Below are 6,055 nucleotides of genomic sequence, written 5' to 3' on the forward strand. Positions count from 1 at the left end.
GAATTTTTTAGGAGAACCTGTAAGAACTGTAGAATAATCAAATCATTGAGAAATTGGGCCAGACTTTTCCTAGAATTCTGTAGCCCATTGGATTTGACAAGAGAGGAAAAATTGGCTGTTGGGCTGGGGAAAAGGACTAATGGAGACAAATTACAGGAATGGTAATGGTTTCACCCCGAGGATAGATGGATGGTGTTTTAAAAGACCATCATGTCATACAGATGGTGAACTGCTATTGTCACTCCCATCACATTGGGGAGCACAGCGGAAGAGAATATGGGCAAACCCAAACATTGCATTTTGATGCAAAGTGTAGGACGAAAGATGGGATAAGCCTTGAAGATGGAGGTAGCATTTCATTTTGACACATTTCATAGTAATACAATAAAGTGTGCCTTTAATGCTTTATTTTCAGGTTCACCAAAAGAGCCCAAAGTCATGAAAATGTCCTGCACCAAGATCTCTCTAGGAGATCTGAGTTAGAGCTTTCTGATGATGCAATGTGATCAGTGACTGAAGGAGAGCCTGATAAAGATCAATGCTCAGTATATTACTTTACACACAGTAGGTGTTAGGTTAAATGCTGTTGGGTAAAAAACCAAGATTAACTCTTAAATATTCACAAAGTTTCAGTTGTAATTCTGCCTGAAACATCAAGAGGATGAGCTCCATGTAGACAGAACATCTATGATTTTTAAGTAACTTTGCTATTTTCAATACATGTATAAATGTAAAAGTAAAGTTTTGTGATTAAGTTCACAACTCAAAAAAAAAACAAAAAACAACAACTTTGGGTTTCCCTGGTGGCACAGTTGTTAAGAATCCGCCTGCCAATGCAGGGGGACACAGGTTCGAGCCCTGGTCCGGGAAGATCCCACATGCCACGGAGCAACAAAGCCCGTGCACCACAACTACTGAGCCTGCGCTCTAGAGCCTGCAAGCGACAACTACTGAGCCTGCATGCCACAACTACTGAAGCCCACGCGCCTAGAGCCCATGCTCTGCAACAAGAGAAGCCACCGCAACGAGAAGCCCGCACACCGCAACGAAGACCCAATGCAGCCAAAAATAAATAAATAAATTTTTAAAAAAATAACAAACTTTGTGGAACTTTTGGTACAGAAAATGTAGAGACTGTAATTATGTAGCCTATTGGGGTCCATTCTCTTTGGGGAATTGATTCCACTGTAATCGATTTTTTAATTATAATAATTTAACAGAGACATTTTGTAAACTAAGATTGGGTTTGTTGGTCCTAATAGGGCCAAAGTTAATTTCAGGATCTCCCCCTCTCTCTTGTGTTCTCCCCACTTATTAAATGTGTGGGCTCAGGTTAAAAAGATAATCAAAGGACAAAGGGGAAGATAATATAAGGTCAACATCTTCTCCCCATTCCCACTTTCAGTTGCTTTCCAGTCTACTGAAGTTGTTCTTGTCAAGGCCACTCCAGGTGGCTAGATCCATTGGACAATTTTTCCTCCACGTCTTACTTGACTTCTCAGCAGTATTTGACACAATTGACATTACCTCTTTCATGAACTATTTTCCTCATTTTTCTTTCAGAACACTTTTCCTCCTACCTCAGGGGCTGATCTCCCTCAGTCTCCTTTATTGGATCATTCTCTTCTCCACAGCCTTGAAACATTAGTGGTTCCCACAGCTCAGGCCTCAAATCCCTTGTCTAGCTATAGTCACTCTCATTTCTATAACTCAAAACCATCTATTGACTGATGACTCTGAAATATATATATCCCCAGCCCCATCTTCTTCCTGAACTCTCTTGACTTATATAAGCAACTGACTACCCCACATCTCCACTTGGATCCCAATAGACATATTCACCGTTTTCTCTGTGTTCTAACATAGATAAGTTCAGCTATTTTTACTTGCCTTAAAACTTTCAAGTTTCTAATTAAGCATATAAATGTTCAGAAGTATATATAATTATCATAAATACTGCAGTTTACTACATTCAAAAGAGGTGACTTGTTTAACCTTATACATTGTAGAAATTATAAGCCTAATTTTAAAATGATTAAGTAAATATCAGAAACTAATACCATTCTTAAAAATAGTTGCTACCTGTCTTTCACTGTCAGTATCCACATTATAAAGAGTGGTGTGATTTTCAGGTGATTGCTGCATGCTTTCTTATTCATCCATTAGAGTGATTATGTTCCAACCCAAATCCAGCTGAAACCCAATGGAGTTTGCTTATGTAATTGACAATTTATGATTGTACAGCTTTTTACAATTTTTCTCTTATAATGTATCCCTTGAGATACACTGAGAACACTGAGTGAAATAAGGCAGGTATCATTTTTTTTCCTGCCAAAAATTGAGGCTGAAAGAGACTTGGTGATTTGTCCTAATCACACAATATAAATGTTATTGTTGCCTTTTGAACCCTGGGTCATCTGACTCCCAACTCCCTTCTTCTCCCAGTACCTTAAGGTATTTCCCCTTCAAGGTAACATCCACAAAATTTTTCAGGCAAAACACACAGTAAAGTCATGACAAGAAGGATCAATTTTTTAATTTATAATTTTCAGTGATTATCCATACTATTAAGAAAATTGTACTATCCCCTTGCCATTTTTCGAGAGTTAGCAACCTGCATTAGATATTCCTCTCTGTTGATGTTTCCTAGTTTTAAAAATTATCTTTAATTATCCAAAAGATAAACAAATAAAATGGAGAAATAGAGAAAGAAGCAAATAACATTAACTTTCAAATGAACATTCCAAATGAAAAGAAGTGATTTTCCACACACATTTGGGCTTATATTCTGATAAGCAGGAGATCAGTGTTCAGCTTCATGCTGTTTTTCTGAAGCCCCTTTATTTATTTTTCATTAATCTGTCTCCCTTGTGGGCCTGGTGCTCAGTAATCTGCTCACCTCTAGCGTGATCCATACTATAATCCGTTGCTTCTCCTTCCATGCATTTTAATGAAGCCATTTTTACCTCCTTTACATAACTGCTGTCGTGATTTCATACTACAACATAACCATTCATTGTCACATCACTGAAAGCAAATCTTTAAAGAAATAACTCAAAAAAATGGGATGGATACAGATTTTTGATTCCTTTTCTTTCTTTTTTTTTTTTTTTTTTGTTATTTTAAGAGAGCTTTGTGAACTCAGCAGCATTTTCATCATTTTGTCTTCAGTAGATGCTCAGGGTTGGAAATAGATAACCCCCGAACACCAATCCAAGTGAGAAAAACATTGGCAGTCAGAATCTGTGTGCCAGAGCTGCTGGGTCCCTCTGTCCTCTTCATGCCCCATCACTTGGCTGCATGCTATGAACTCCTGCCCCCCTGCCCTGGGCTGCCCTTTCGGGAGGGCTTCTGTAGCTGTGGAACCATAGAAGACCTGTGTAAGAAGTACTTGCTTGTCATTGCTGTTTGGCTTCCGTCTTCCTGCTAGCTTGTCTTGCTCCTCTGTTTGCTGCCCATTGTTCTGGACTTGGACCTTCTGCTCTGCTCTGCTCACCGGCGTTTATGCATTCCAGGCCTGTATTTGTCTGCCTGGCTTCTGACCCTTGCTCCCTGTGTGAGGTCTGATTCATGGCCTTGCTCTGACCCTGGTGTCCTGGCTAATGTCCTCTCCTGGCTGTTCTCAGGGGACCAGGGTGCTCCTTGTTCTGAACTTTACCTTCCATGTCTCGCTTCAGCTTGCCTCTCCCTCCCTTCTCAGTCTTGCCTTGGATTTCTGGGTCATTCATTCATTCAACAACTAACTACTAAATGCCCAATGTGTGCTGTTGATACAAAGATAAATAAGACGGGCTCTGCTCATACAGAATTCACCAACTAGAGGATAAGTCGGCCCCCAAAGAGGCAGATCCTGATTTTGTGAAGCTTATGTAAATTTGGGGGCCCTTGTTATGAAAAAGAATGCAAAGTTATGAATACACACTTAGGAAGAGGCCTCGGAAAGGGTCTATGTGAGCAAGATCCCTGAAACTTTATCATGTAGTAAATTTACCTGTGTGGATAGATAATTTTAAAAAAGGAGTTAAGTTCTGGGGTAGAACTATGCAGGGGACCAAGGAAGGGCGAGTAACCTACACCTGGATGTCAGGGATGGCTTCCTGGGGAGGTTACCGCCAATGAGTTTTATAGCTGAGTACTATTTAAGTAGATGAAGAAGAGAGGGAAGGAGAAAGAGTCAGACAAGGCCTTGCAGGCAGAGGGTCCAGCATATAAACGTAGACTGTAGTGAGTCCTGGGTGCTCCCAGCAGCTCTGTTTTGCTGGAGGATCAGGTGAAGTTGGAGAAGGCAGTTGGTACTAAAACTCTGAGAATCTGTGCCACAGTAAGGCTCTTGGATTTTTCCTGTTGCTTAGGTTTTCATCTCAAACAAACCACTCTAGCAGGAGAATATGCAAGTGTGCATATCAGTTAGGAGATGTGGCAGTTGTTCAAGCAACAGGTGACAGAGTTATGAACTAAAGCTATAATAGCAGGAATAGAAAGAAGAGATGGGTCAAGATACATGTGGAAGATTAGATGTAGGGCCAGTGAAGAGTAAAGAGGAAGCTCGGGTGAATGTGAGGTTGGCAGGACCATCATATGAAAAGGGGGTAGAGAGGACAATGGTTTAAAGGGATTTGATATGTTTAGTCTTAGGGCAACTCATTGGAGGCGTTCTTTTAGAAAAATCATATCTGAGTCTGAGGCTGGAGGAGTCATGTGGGTAGTAGGTGCAGATTAAAGAAGTATCAGCATATAGGTAGTAACTGAAAGCAAGGGAACGAATGAGCTAACTGAGGTAAGTGTGGAGAGAAAGAAATGGAGGGTGGGATCCCAGGAAGGGCGCTTGGGAAGGTGTCGGAACAAGCCGTAGGGAGGTCTGAGGAGGTTGGGAGAGTCCAGTGTCGTAACAACCAAAAGAGTAAAACATGTCAACACGCCAAATGCTGCCGTCTTGCAATGAGAAGACTGAAAAATGGGCATTGGATTTGTTGACAGGAAGTAACTGGAGATGAGGATGAGAGTAGCGATGAGAACAAGCCAGGTTTCAATAGGCTGAGCCCTGGATGAGAGGTGAGGAAGTAGTGCTGAGTGTGGAACCCTGGGTGGAGATTTTTGCATGAGAAAATCATCCAATTAGCTCCATTCATTAACATTAGCTCCAGTCACTAGAATCTAATGGACTTTTTTTTTTTTTTTGAGATGGGAGATACTTGAATATATATTTAAGAAGGGAGAGATGCTTGAGCATTTTTATAGCCAGAGAGTTTAAATATTCAGAAGCTGGGATAGAATGTGGGATGGAATAAAGCCTTGTTATCTATGACCCTGTTTGCTTGTTTCCCTTGGGAACTCCCACTCCTGATTCTATTGCTCCTTCTAAGAGATGAAAATTGTCCCTTTCCAAGGTGGCTAATACAGATCTGGCTGGTTGGTCTTCAGATCTTTTATGTTTTCTGTCAACTCGGAGGTTCAGTGATTGACTTATTGATAGTCCAAAGAAACATTGGTGTATTTGTCAGCCTACAGTGGTCTTGAGTCAGGCCACCTTGGAATGAGAACAGCAGAAAGCATAAAACGGGGTGAAAAGGAATTATCCTGACCCTCCAACATCCCTCTCCTTTGTAATCATCGTCCCCTCACTGACTGGGGAACAACTGCCTGGTAGGGAACAATTTGCTTCAAAGGGAATAGCATTATCTAGGGGTAGAAAAAAAAATCAAGAAATGGTCAGTTTGCTCTTGCTTCTGGAACCTCTGATTTAGGCCATTGTTAAAACCACTGGTATCCATTCTAGAGGCAAAGGAGATCAAAAGCTACATCCCAGAGGCCATCTCAAAGCCGTGAAACTGAGATCCCATTTACTAGCAGCTGAGAGCAGAGCAAAGTTGGGCACTGACAATAAATGTGAAAATGCTTTATAAACCAGAACATGCTCTACAAATGCCAGCTATCACAATCCTTTCTGAAAGCTGTTTGCAGAAATATTTGCCTGAAGACCCCATAGTACTCAAAATAAAGCAACAGTAACTCAAAGGCAATTGTATTCCTTTTTAAAGCATATGTTTTACTGCAG

This window comes from Monodon monoceros, unplaced genomic scaffold, assembly GCF_005190385.1.
Source record: "Monodon monoceros isolate NGI ecotype Baffin Bay Population unplaced genomic scaffold, NGI_Narwhal_1 Super_Scaffold_12, whole genome shotgun sequence".
NCBI classification, from domain to species: domain Eukaryota; kingdom Metazoa; phylum Chordata; class Mammalia; order Artiodactyla; family Monodontidae; genus Monodon; species Monodon monoceros.